The sequence below is a fragment of the Mesoplodon densirostris genome, chromosome X (genome assembly GCF_025265405.1).
Source record: "Mesoplodon densirostris isolate mMesDen1 chromosome X, mMesDen1 primary haplotype, whole genome shotgun sequence".
NCBI classification, from domain to species: Eukaryota; Metazoa; Chordata; class Mammalia; order Artiodactyla; family Ziphiidae; genus Mesoplodon; species Mesoplodon densirostris.
Window position 1 is genome coordinate 109,865,913 of NC_082681.1, and position 13,431 is coordinate 109,879,343.

General features: G+C 39.4%; 1 protein-coding gene across 3 annotated transcripts in view; it reads left to right on the top strand.

The window, feature by feature from the left end:
• The window catches only part of DMD (dystrophin), a 1,698,782-nt gene that overhangs the window by 1,438,701 nt on the left and 246,650 nt on the right, over positions 1–13,431 (top strand). The window lies entirely within an intron of this gene.

Below are 13,431 nucleotides of genomic sequence, written 5' to 3' on the forward strand. Positions count from 1 at the left end.
GTAGAATGGAACTCAGGTCTTACCTCAAACATCCATATCATCATGTATGTGAAGTAGAGAGTGAAGGTTAATATAGACCAGTGGTTCTCAACCAGGGGCAATTTTTGTCCCCCAGGGTACATGGCAATGTCTGGAGGCGTTTTTGGTTATCACAACTGGGGAAGCGGTGCTCCTGGCATCTAGTGGGTAGAGGTCAGGGATGCTGCTAGACATCTTCTAGCACACAGGATAGAACAACAAAGAATTATCCAGGTCAAGGGTCAGTAGTGCCAAAGTAGAGAAACCTTGTTCCGTAGATAAAGATACATATCTTATGTGCACATATGTACTGAGAAAGGCCATGAAAACCTTTCATCTTTGATAAATTTGTAATAGTGACTTTTTTGTTCTTATTTGCATCTATCAATGCTTGTTATTGAGATTCCATCCAACTCATTTAACTTTTGGACAGAAAGACTAGATTGAATTAGTGAAATTTCTAAATCCTGGACTTTTAGAAAATTATGTTTTTAAGACAAATAGTAATTTGACTTAATTTACATAGTATTTAGTATTTAACATCCTTAAAGACTTTGCTTTGGTGACTAGATAAGAATCATCCGTGTTTAGCATGTTAATTGCCTTATGAAAGTGTTATTTCAAAAGCACTAATTTGTTTCTGGTCTGTTTAAATATCCTTGGACTATAGATATGTTTAGTCTGGAAGTTTACTCTGATGTATTCTTACTTTTTGTACACTACAAAGTTGAATCTCAATGCCAGCTCAGATTGAAATATCGATAAGTTCAAATTTAGAGTGAAATAAGTGAATATTTGCCGCAGTATGCCTTCATATGCAAGAATGTGTTTCTCTTTGTGGGATTTCTGCTAAAAGAATAACACAACAAAAGCATACTTTTAGCACTATACATTTTGAACCATCCAATAGATGCTTTAGGCTTCAGGGAATTTCTCTCCAGAGCTGCTGCTAAGAAAATAAAAAGACTGGTTAATGCCTGAAGGGATAAAAAGATCAGCTAACCAAAAAAAAAAAAAAAAAAGTTTTCTCCAAGATGTGAAACGTGTGTTCAATCCTAGATCAAGGACTAGATGTTCAAAGTTCTATATATGAAGTTTAACATTACTTTCGAAAAGTCTAGAAGAAAGTTTGTTATCAGTGCAAAGAAATTTTCAAGTATGAACATAGTGATACCAGGTCTTTACTCATGTAAAAGCCACTCTTTTTCTCTAAACACAAAATTATTAAGTACTTTTATATCCAACCATCTATATTCACATAACTATAAAAAAAATTATGACGCAGTGAGGAACAGACAAGAAAACAAACTATTTTAATAACTATATTTTGAAAGCTCTTTCCAAACAAATGTGAAATGTTTAAAAGAAGGGAGGGACTTCCCTGGCGGTCCAGTGGTTAAGACTTCGCCTTCCAATGCAGGGAGTGCGGATTAGATCCCTGGTCAGGGAGCTAAAACCCCACATGCCTCGCGGCCAAAAACCCAAAACATAAAACAGAAGCAGTATTGCAATAAATTCAATAAAGACTTTAAAAATGGTCCACATCAAAAAAAATCTAAAAAATAAAAGAAGGGAGAATGATGAATTGTTGCTTACCAAAACAAAACAAAATAATCAACAGTGTAAGTGATACCATTACCATTTGAAATCTTGGGAATCTCTGATCCATTAAGATTATGTCACTAATGGCATACAAAATGCCTGTTCAAAAAGTACTCCTCAGTGGACATGAGATGCTAAGCTACATAGACTCTGAGTCTGATCTAGGTCCATGGTGTTTTGTGTCACCCCCTTCCGGAAGCCTCCCAGATTGTTCCAGGCCTCATTGCTTCCTTACCTCTAGGAATTCATAATGCTCTTATTGGTCAGTAACACACAGACTAGCACTTAAAGACTCTCTAATTTCTCCCATGTGCAATCTTCTTCCTACAAGACACAAGGTTCTCGAGAGCAGGGATTTCTCATGTTCCATCTTTGCTATCCTCCACAAGATGAACACACAGGACAGTGTATATAACAGCACTTGAAAATGCTTGGGGAAAAATTGATGACTAAGCTCACCTCTCATGCTCTCCACTCTAGACTTGTTTAGGTCCTGCCAAAGGACAGAAATTGCCTAGCTCTCCCCAACTGGCCAACTTGAGTATTTACTATAAAAGAAGCCAGCTAGATAAGGAACTTCCCCAGAGATGTGTCTGCCCAATGCACCCACGCCTATTCTGCTCTGACACCCACTTTTTAATACAAGTAAGTAACAGCTACTATTTACTCAGTACTTACCTTGTAGCAGATGCTATTAAATGCTTTTCAGGTGTTCTTTTTTTAGGAAAATGCAGTATTTCTACCCAAGCCATTGTAGGAGTCTTGCTAACTGTCGGGATAAATGATGAGAGGGGCTTTGAAGAGAATTCACTGCCACCCCCCTCATGATTTTTCCATCATTCCATCTAGTCTTTGTCCAGCCATTTTTGATTTACTGTTTGGGGTTAGTTATCATATCAAACTGTCCCCCAACACACCAGTGGTTCCTCCTGATTTTTACACACCTCCTCGTCACCTAGGATGAAAGTCTGAAGTTTCCTTGACTGTTGCTTCCTTCTGGTACCCTTACGTTTAACCCATCGTGTCCTCATCTCTTGGGGGTTTTTCAGGCAACTTATCCTTTTATCACCTTCTCCATGCTTCAGTTCATCCTAAAACACTGCTCTGACCGTGGTATTTCTTTATTTAAAAAAATTTATGTAGAATATGAAAATGTTAGCAGTAGTTGCCACCAGGCTGGGAAGCAAGATGGCTAGAAGGATATGGTGAATGGGAAACTCACATTTTAAAGATTTTTATTGTTCTTCTTGAATTTTGTTATCATGTGAATGCATTAAAAAGAAAGAAAAGAAAATTTTTAAAGTAATAATTTATAAAAATATTTGAATGCCTTCCCATGAAAAACGAAATGAAGTCTCTATTCTTAAACCTGACAGTCAAGTACTGCTCTGGGCTGACTCCAAGCTACATTTCCAGCCTGATATTCTTCAGCTCTCCGTCTGTTTATACCCCACATCTGGGCCTTTACTAGTGCCCAAAAAATTGTTCATTCTGCTCTTGCCACACAGAATGTTTCTTCTGTTTCTGCCCATCAAAACCTTACCCAACTTTGAAGGCCCAGCTTAAAAGCTTCATTCCTTCATTAATTCAGTTCAGATACTCTGTAAGCCCCATAGCTATGTATGCTTCTTTTAGTGCTTTTAGCACAGTTCCCAGGAAAAGAAAGGAGTGAGCATCTACTGAGTGCTACGGAATAGACTCTCCAGCCATGTACTTTACAACATCCCATTCTCTGTACACTAGTTTCATCATCTATAAAATGGTCATAAATAGGAGTACCTTCCTCACTGTGTTGTTCATTCTTTCACGTATTTAGTTGGATGCATACTAAGAGATGGGCACTGACCTGGATCCTGGCGATACAGCTGTGAATGCAATAGACCAAGTCCTGCTCTCGTCAAGTTTACTTTAGGATAAGAAAGGCTTCAATGAGATATACCTATAAAGCTCTTAAAACAGCGCTTGGAATGTAGTAAGTGCTCTATAAATGTTAACTCCTGCTACTGTTGTCACTGTTGCTGTTATTCGGTATTTCTGTTTACAGATAAGGAAACAAATGCTTATAGACTATTAGATAAGATGCTGAAGGTCAAATAGCTAGTAGAGGATTCCAACTCAGGTCTTCTTGACCGGTAGGACTGATAGCCTTCCCACTATACCAGTGGCTCCAAAAACAGACTATATGTCAGAATCAGTAGAGCTTTAAAGAAAAGTACAGATTCTCAAGCCCTAGCCCCAGATAGACTAAGACAGAAATTGTAGAGATGAGCTACGAATCTGTATTTTTAAAAGACTTTCCAGGTAGTTGTGATACTCTGTCAAATCAGTGAATGACTGCCCTACATTAAAATCTTTCTCATGCCACTTTACCTATTTATAAACAAGTAAACCATAAATTCATTTAAAATAGGCTCCTTATTTTCTTATTTATTTATTTTCTCCTTTCTCTCCTAGCAGAGTGCCTTATAAGCGCTCAATAAGTATTTGAGTAATTAATTGTTTAATTATTTAAAGTTGCTCTTAAAATGCAAATATAGCTGTAGTACTCGCAGCCTGTTGTGAGCTATCATTGACCTTCCTAGGGATATTTATTAATCAGCTAAGAACCAGTACTTGGGAAAGACAGGCGAAACATCTGGGAAGGGAACTGAGAAAACTTCCAAACCAAATGTCAGCCCTGTCATTACACAGCCTAGGACCCCTGTCTCACCTTGTCCACCCTTCACTGACAACTTAGGTAAAAATGCAGAAAATGTATTACTAAAAATCAAGAGGTTCCCCCTCCCATTTTTGTTTCTCTTGAGTTGACACGTATATCTGTTTTGGAAAATAGGGAGAAAACCTCTTTTTAAAAGAAAGAAAAAAAATCCTTTATTCTTGTCACACCACGAACATGGAGTTCACTGCTATACGTTAAAATTATAAAGCAAGATCCCAAAATGCAGTGGCTGATTATTCACAGTAGACATATTAAGTCAAGAAGCTTATTTTTTCTCTCTTTGCTAAGGCAGAAAGCCTGGGGCTATATGCATTTTTATTACACTTTACTGTCTTGGTTTCACTTGAGGATTAAAAAGAAAGTCAAGGTACAGTGCATGTATCCTGATGGATTTTAGGATTTCTTGCTTTAGTGAAAGGAAGAATCTCATAAAGTATCTCAGATTTTTGCTTAAGGAAGAAATACCTACTTCTATGATGACCTAGAAATTCAATCTTTTATTTCTCCTATAAAAGATCACGTTGTATTTTGGATTTTTTTTCCCGGTAGTTTTCTGCACTGTGTAAAGCCACGTTAAAAAAAATAGCTTTCCTTTAGATTTGAAGTGAAAATATCTCGAATAGTTCAGGGAAGTCTTAGGACTATTCACGGAGCTGACACACCACCTCGGGGTTGGGGTGAGATGGCGCGAAGGGGGAGGGGAGGCAGGGGGAGTGTCAAGAAAGCTGAGCGGGAGACTGTATAGACTGAGAGGGAGCGAATACACATACGTCAGAGTTTCAGCTCCAGTTCTGACAGATGTACACTGAGAAACAATAGCATTGCATCGCCCCATCTTCTGTCCTTTATTTAGAAGCATGAAGTGTACTCACTTATTCAACTTGCGCCTCTTTTCCTGGTATGCAAAAAAGTGAGAAGGACCAAATGTTGCAGGATTGGGAAATACAGTAGATGAGATCTTCCGGTTAATTGATTTGTAAAGAACAGCCTGATACTGGTTTAGCAGCTCTGCATCAGTGCCGGAAAAGAAAGGCGCTTTTCAGTGGCCTGGAGGAGGAGAGCTGGGAACTGGAAACAGGGGCTGGTGGCAGACAAGGTTCTTTCATATGTGGTCAGATTGACTGTGAAGGGAGTCATGGTCAGGAAGCTTTGGAAATGCTGTGAGGATAGCGTGGGATTTCAAGGGTGTTGATTTCCTTGGTTAAGATTGCTGCGTGCATACTTCAGCAAATTCTCCCTCCCAGCCATCATTGTCAAGGTGATTAGTAGACCAAACTGAAAATCTACAAGTGTATTGTTACTCGAAATATAAGGATTCTGCCATTGAGCTAAAAAAAAATGTTTATTCTGGTGCTCTTTGTTCATTTATCTTCAAGATTTCACCCTGCTTTAGTCATCTTTTAGTATGAATTTGCTAACTGCTATATACGTTGTCTTCCCCCCCCCCCCAGATGATACCAGTTCTGTTTTATCCCCTTGATAATTATTTCAAATTGCCACTTCTGGTCTCTGGGAACACTCCTGTGTTCTAGTACCAGGAGGTATAATTATGTCATTCCCATGCGAGCATTATGCTACTTATGACTCAAAATGCCACTAGAAAGGAAAATTTTTACGAGAATGATATCTTCCAAATGTGGAATAAATAAAGCTCAAGAATAAATAGCTGAAGCTGAAATGTAAATGATTTAAATGTATTGGTGTGGTGAGGTGCGAGCCACTTGACTTTAGTTCCTGCTCCAAATCATGAGATACATTAGGAAAGGGTTTTAAAGGAAACCTATTTTTTAAGATAAAACCTGCATCAAGTTACATCATCCAAGCAGAGTAATTCACCTTTTATCTCTTTAAGACAAGAAACAAAGAGCAGAAGAAATGCTTCCTATGATCTCTACCCTTCCCAGCACATTTTTTTCATAACGTTGTGTAGATGTAACAAAAACTAAATATTTTGACAAATGAAGCAAGGGTAAGGATGTTGATTGCTGCTTTTCTAAATTAAAATTAATGATACCCTTAAGGTACTTGGGCCTATGAAGTCAACTTAATGTTGATATAACCTGACTCCATTATCACAGAATGAGGCAGCTACATGAGCACAAAAACTAATAAACAGACTTCCAAGGTGCATTTTAGAAATCGGTGAGGTGAAAGCTAAAAGCTTAACAGTGGACAAAGGACTCGCTGTTTTGTCCTCCCTTGCTTTCCGGTTGTTGGAAGAGTTCGTCAGAATTAGAGGACTAATGTTCCTGAAGAAGCGCCGGGCTGGCTGTAGGCTGGGGCTCCGGTTCACATCATGCCCCACCTGCCTTGTAGGGACGTGCAGCCACTTCATGTTACGCGCTCTCTGTTTGCCTCAGCAGAGTCTGTGTGCTCTTCTGGTAGGTTGTACAGGACACAGCTGGGAAGAGCGAGTGGAAGGGTGGGTGCAGGAGAGAGGAAAGAGAAAGGTAGGAATAAGAAAAGGAATCAGAGATTAAGAACACGGGAATCAGCACAGAAGTACAAATTTGGAAGCTGGGGAAAAAAGCTCTGAGAGTAGAACGTAAAAAGCGGTGGATTAACGATGGTCTGAGATGGCACGCATTAGCATCCATGCCACAAATCACACAAAGTCAACTAATAATTATGCTCCTACTCAGAGTGAGCACTGTGTTAGCACTGGTTGCTTTCCTGTGATCTCTCCTGAAGTCAAGTGCAAGAAACCCCGCTTAACTCAGAAGTGTCTCAGGGTCAAGAAAACACATAAATAAATTCAAGGAAAAGAAAATTCAGCCAACTTTTGCATTCAACAAGCCCAGATTGTTTTGCCACAGAGCTGTACCTATCATACGTCCTCATTCCAAACCTTATCTCAGAGCATTTTTTGTTCAGTCACAACTCAGAAGAAATCACAATTAGAAGAACAATGGATTTTAAATGAAAAGAATTACAATTCGTTAAGAGGCTTTTAACTGGAAGTGAAATAAATCTCAGGAGAGTTTTCAGGATAATGTTTGGGCACCTGTTTATTATGAGTGTTACAAGTAAGAATTTGGAAGTAAGAATGAATTCTGAAGGCTTCCCCCAGTAGATAAATGCATACAGAGAAGTGTACAAACCGCAAAATTTCAGGACAAAAACTCCTGAATAGACTGGAGAGAGTCGTTTGTGTGCATGTGCGTTGTTTATTCACTAGCATCACAGCACAAGGAGAGTTTTATTTTTATGGGCTCATTAGTGGAGGTGTGAACTCTGGTTCTTGCATGCCCATGGGTATCTATCAAGGGTCTTAACAAACTGAGACCCAGAAAATTGAAATATACATGCCCAGTTACATCTTTTCCCAAGACTGGAGTAAACATGATTTATGTATGTAGTGCCAGTAAGAACACTTGGACACCAGGAAGGAATCACATTGTCTAACAATGTATTTCCACATCAGGAGGGAATTTTTAGCTCTTCTAAAACTCCAGTGGAGATAAAAACTTGAAAGTAATTAACTAGCAGGTCAAAAGAAAAATTGGAAGCCCTTGAGAACTTAAAGTTAAGTAACAAATATTTGCACTTAGATCAATTTATTTAAAATAATTACTAGGAGCCACAGTGTTGTTATCTGTCCTTTTTCTTTCTTCTCCTTTTGGCTTATTTAAAACAATTTTGAAGAAAAAAGGAAATAAAGATATTCTTCAAAATACACAGAGGAATTGACTGAGCTTTGGGGAACAGTCACAGCTGGGAATGGAGTGTGTTATCATTAATTTAGTTGAAGGACTTGGTGCTCATTCATTATCTCCAAAATTACACTTTCAAGTATACCTTAATCACACTTAGTGTAGTGCCTAAAGTAACAGGCTCAAAAAGCCTTTTCATTCACTCATTTATTGAGTATTTATTGAGCATCTCCTTTGTTTTAGGCACTATACTAAACTGTGAACAAGGCAGACAGGGTCCCAATCTACATGGACAAGGAACTTACATTCTAGTAAATATCTTCTGAATGAGTAGAGAGACATTTCTCAGTGAAGTGAAAGAAGGGAGGTCTCTGCAAAGAGTACACTGCCTACAGAAAGGAGAAAGCAAAGAAGAATAATATACAGTCGTCATAGCTCTCAAATATGATTATTTAAAAATTAGAATAAAACAGATATGGAGGAGATTTGGGCTCTGGGTTTGTCATACAAATTACTGCGTTTTAAAATTTTTCTAAATCTAATGTGGGCACAATGAATCTAAATGGTTTTTTCTTTTCTTTTCTTTTTTTTAACTTCGAGCATCAAAAAAGAAGGAAAGAAAGAAGGGAGGGAGGGAGGAAAGGCCTTTCCAAAAACTTGTTTTGGGACTCTTGAAAAAGAAATTCTCCATTCAAAATATAATGGTTATGGTGAAGATCCTTGAATAAACTACACATTAATTCATTCAACTAATATGAATCGATCACCTGCCATAGGCCAGGTACTGTGCTTGTCAACTAGGATATAGTAGGGAAAGAAAGAAGGGTCCCTGTCCTCAGAGAGCATATTTGTTGGGTTTTTTTTGTTTGTTACAAAAAAAAAAGAGACTTTTTTTTTTCCCCTCTGACATGCTTTTTCTGAAGAAATGCTGCAAACTAGATCTTAAGTACTCATGGAGCAGGTGGCAGTTTTCTGCCCATCTGGGATAGTTCTAAAGAATAGACCCTTGTGTATCAATAGATAGGTTTCTTCCAGTTCTAAACTTTCTTGATCTATGATCTAATAGTAGACACAAGATGTGTGCTTCCAAAAGGATGTTATAATTGTATTTCTTTTTATGAAAAGAAACAGAGGTATGGCCTATTAATTTGGGGGAAATTGGGTTCTTCCTGTCTCTTTAAATAATTGTTTAGACTACTTTGATTCTTCATTCTCCACTCACTTTCTAATGCTCAGTCCTACCTTCTTCAGTCTCACTTCCCTTTCCTTCCTTTAATGACTGGGACAGATTGCTCTTCTCTAACTGGCTATACATGACATCTCCAGTTAAATGTTTCACTGTTAGGTCAAATTCATCATGTTGCAAATGAATTCATCCGCCCATTTGCCATTCCTCCCCTTTCTAATTATTAGTGTTTCCATCAGCAGTATCCTCAGTCTCCTGGTCTTCCACACTGGAAATCCTGAAGTTTTATTTGCGTCTACAAAAATTACACTCCAACACCAAAGTGATTAGTTTTTCCTTACTTTAAAATACCTCCCAGTCTATACCATCTTTTCCATTCCAGGCAACACAGTCTTCATTCCAACACATATCACCCCAAGTCTAGTCAGTTGCAACAGCCTCTAACTGGTCTCAGCCTGCAGGTCCCTCTTCAATCTGTTACACTGACAGATTCATCTCCCTAAACTTCAACTTCCCTCTCAAATCATGAGTCCCCTCACGGAAATCTTCAGTGGTTCCCTTTGCCTACGGGGTAAATCTTGAGCCTCAGTGTCTGCAATGTCTTGTTTTGCATCATCTGCTTGCAGCATACCTAGCTAACTGCATCTCACTGTCCTCTCTAAGACCAGTGTTCTGCTACCCCAAGATCTTCCTTGGCTTGTTTCCATTCCTCACCTCCAACCCGTTATGCTTCCAGAGATCAAGACTGTAGCATTCATTTATTGCATATCTCTTTCCATATTAACATATACTTAAAAAGGGAACAAACAATTAACCAAGTAAAGAATGAACTGTGCCAGAATGCAAGGTAATGGGATAAAATTTCTGGCTTTTGCTTCCTAGTTTGCATATAGTGTTTTATATTGGTTAAAAAAAATCCTGTTAGTAAGGTCTAATGCATGGAGGTTATTGTTTCAAAAGGTTATCAAATTTCATTTCCTTGCCTAATTGCTCACAGAGTAAAGTGCTTTGTTCTCAAGTAGCTACAGTTTGTGAGGAACTTGTGTGCCTTCGAGTTTTCCTTTTTTTTTTTTTTTGCGTTACGCGGGCCTCTCCACTGTTGTGGCCTCTCCCGTTGCGGAGCACAGACTCTGGACGTGCACGCTCAGTGGCCATGGCTCACGGGCCCAGCCGCTCCGCGGCATGTGGGATCTTCCCGGACCTGGGCACGAACCTGTGTCCCCTGCATTGGCAGGCAGACTCTCAACCACTGCGCCACCAGGGAAGCCCCAGGTTTTCCTTTCTTAAAATCATTTCTTTATTTATTCTGTGCATTCAATCCGTGCCATACCTTTCTCCAAAGATAATTTGTGAAAAGAAATATTTTCTGCTTAATTCTTTAGTTAAGACTATTTCTTGAATATTTCATTTCATTACATGATGCATCTTTAATTTTTGTCTCACTATCGTACATTTTCTTAAGTTTGAGTTACAGGGATGGAGATTCACTTTTATCTAATTTTAAATTCTTAACAATTGGGTATACACTGGAAATTACCACCATGGCCCTCCCTGTATAAGAAGGAAGCAACCTTCAGATCAGGGGCTTATAATGGACTGTGATCCTGTACCCACGTGGTCCCTATGAAGCTACTAACGCTATCTCCAGAGGAAATGGCCTGTGGCACATTCATGCTCCTTTGCCATCCACATGTTCCCTTGGGGATTTCCCGCTCAGTATGCGCAAAGATTTCTGCTCAGTGTCCATTCCCATATGGCCTCCCCATCCCCAAACTTTCACATTCCTCTCTTCTTTATTTGTTTATTAAATGACCCATGCTGCATTTAGAAATAATTATGTATTCCATTCATTTGCATGTGTTCTTCTACAGCTCTTCTCTATAGCCTTAGGGTATCACATTCTTTAAGACCAGGAACTGACCTTGCATTGGATCATAAAATATACTGATGACTAAAAGTTTCCTAGATAGGTACACTACGTTAGGTCTGTTTTCAATAAATTAATTTAAAAATAGGGCCTCCCTGGTGGCGCAAGTGGTTGAGAGTCCGCCTGCCGATGCAGGGGATACGGGTTCGTGCCCCGGTCTGGGAGGATCCCACGTGCCGCGGAGCGGCTGGGCCCGTGAGCCATGGCCGCTGAGCCTGCGCGTCCGGAGCCTGTGCTCCGCAACGGGGGAGGCCGCGGCAGTGAGAGGCCCGCATACCGCAAAATAAATAAATAAATAAATAAATTAATTAATTAATTAATTAATTAAAAGGCCAACTGCATATTAAATATTTACACAATACTTTCTGTTTCCAACTTTAATCTCTGGAGTAGCAGTTAAGAGCCAGAGCCAGACTGAATGAGCTTGAATCCTGAATCTGCCAATTTACTAACTGCTTAAGCTTAGGCAAATTTTGTTTGGTTGTTTTTTTTTATCCTCTCATCCTTCAGTTTCTACATCAGTGAAGTGGAGAGATAATATTATTTCCTACTACAGAGTTATTGTGAAGATTAAATGTTACTTCATATCGTCATGCACAGAGTGCTTAATAAATATTAGCCATTTTTGTATGTTATGTGGTGCCTTGCACACTGTAACCTATTCCTCTCCCTTTATTAACCATAATAGCAACAATAACAGCAGCTGCTAGCATTTATTGAGCAATTCTCATGTGATAGAAACTAGGCTAAACACACATATCATCTTATTTAATTCCCACAATAACACCATAAGGTAGGAAATATTATTGTCCCATTTTAATGATAAGGTAAGTTAAGTTTAGAATAATTTACCCAGGGACACACAACATGCAGTTGATGTCGGTGGTCATTCTCATTCATTCTCCCGTATCTATCTCTCTCTCTCTCCCTCTCTCTCTTTCCTCTTTCTCATGCGTGCACACACACACATAAACACACACATTTATCCACTGGTTTGGTCAACTAGTCATTACACAAATATTTCTTATACCACTTACTACATGCAGGGTTCAGTGCATCCTGTGGGAGGGAGGAGAGGAGAGGACAAATAAGCAAGGAATGGTTCCTGCCATCAAGAAGTTGGGGCTTCCCTGGTGGCGCAGTGGTTGAGAGTCCGCCTGCCGATGCAGGGGACGCAGGTTCATGCCCCGGTCCGGGAAGATCCCACATGCCGCGGAGCGGCTGGGCCCGCTGAGCCTGCGTGTCCGGAGCCTGTGCTCCGCAACGGGAGAGGCCACAACAGTGAGAGGCCCGCGTACAGCAAAAAAAAAAAAAAAAGAAGTTGACAGTCCATTGCAGGAGATATCCATATCCATATAACGAAAACAATGGCTATGATAGAAGTGCTCCACGTATAAACCGGGTACTGTGAGAATGCTGAGGAGGCAAACATATAACAGCCTTACATGGGGAAAAGGGGGGATAAGAGCATTCCAGAGGGAAGGAGAACACGAACAACTCTCAGGAGTGTTACATTGGATGGAATGTCGCAGGACAGGCAGGTAGAGTTTGACTGAGAGTGCAGGGTGGTGAGGCTGGGAAAGTAGGTTTCAAATGCCCCTCATGTTTTTCTGTGCATCGCAGTGAAGCAAACCCTCCATTTTTTTGAAATTCTATGTGGTTTTCCAAATATTTGGTCCAAGCAAAGATGGACAAGGCTAGGGAGAACGTGTAAAAAAAAAGATTGTTCTGGACCTAGGCTAGGTAATTGATTGATATGGGAAGGTCAGAGTTGGCGTTAGACCAGACTATCTGAGCCACTTTTTCAATGAGTTTAAGATGTATTTTACTTCTTGGGAGTTATCCACACCACAGAGTGAACCTGCTTGAGCTCTGATGGCTCTGGGCAAGCTCTGACTAACCTCTAGTTTAGCATAGCCTGCTCAGAAACAAATCAAGATCCAAAGTTATAAAGCTAGGGTGCCTGGGGCCACCGTTAATATAGAATTGGCAATATGCCAGATGACAAAATATACCATTTCACCCATAAAATTCTTTCCTTTTTCCCCCACTCAAAATGGAATTCACTAAGCTGAAAGGACACTGTGTCAATATATTATAGAAAAACATAATAGGAAAAAAAAGAATGGCAATCTTTATTCCATGCCACCTAAACGTATACTTCCCACTAATTTCCAAGTCCAATAGAATCTGAAATCTGAAAATTTCTTTATTTTCACCATCCACCCTATAGTTACCCTAAATTAAAACCTTGCCTCTGTTTCTTTGATACTTAAGTATCAATCAACTTTTGGCTACTTATTAATTTATCAATGATTATCACTCG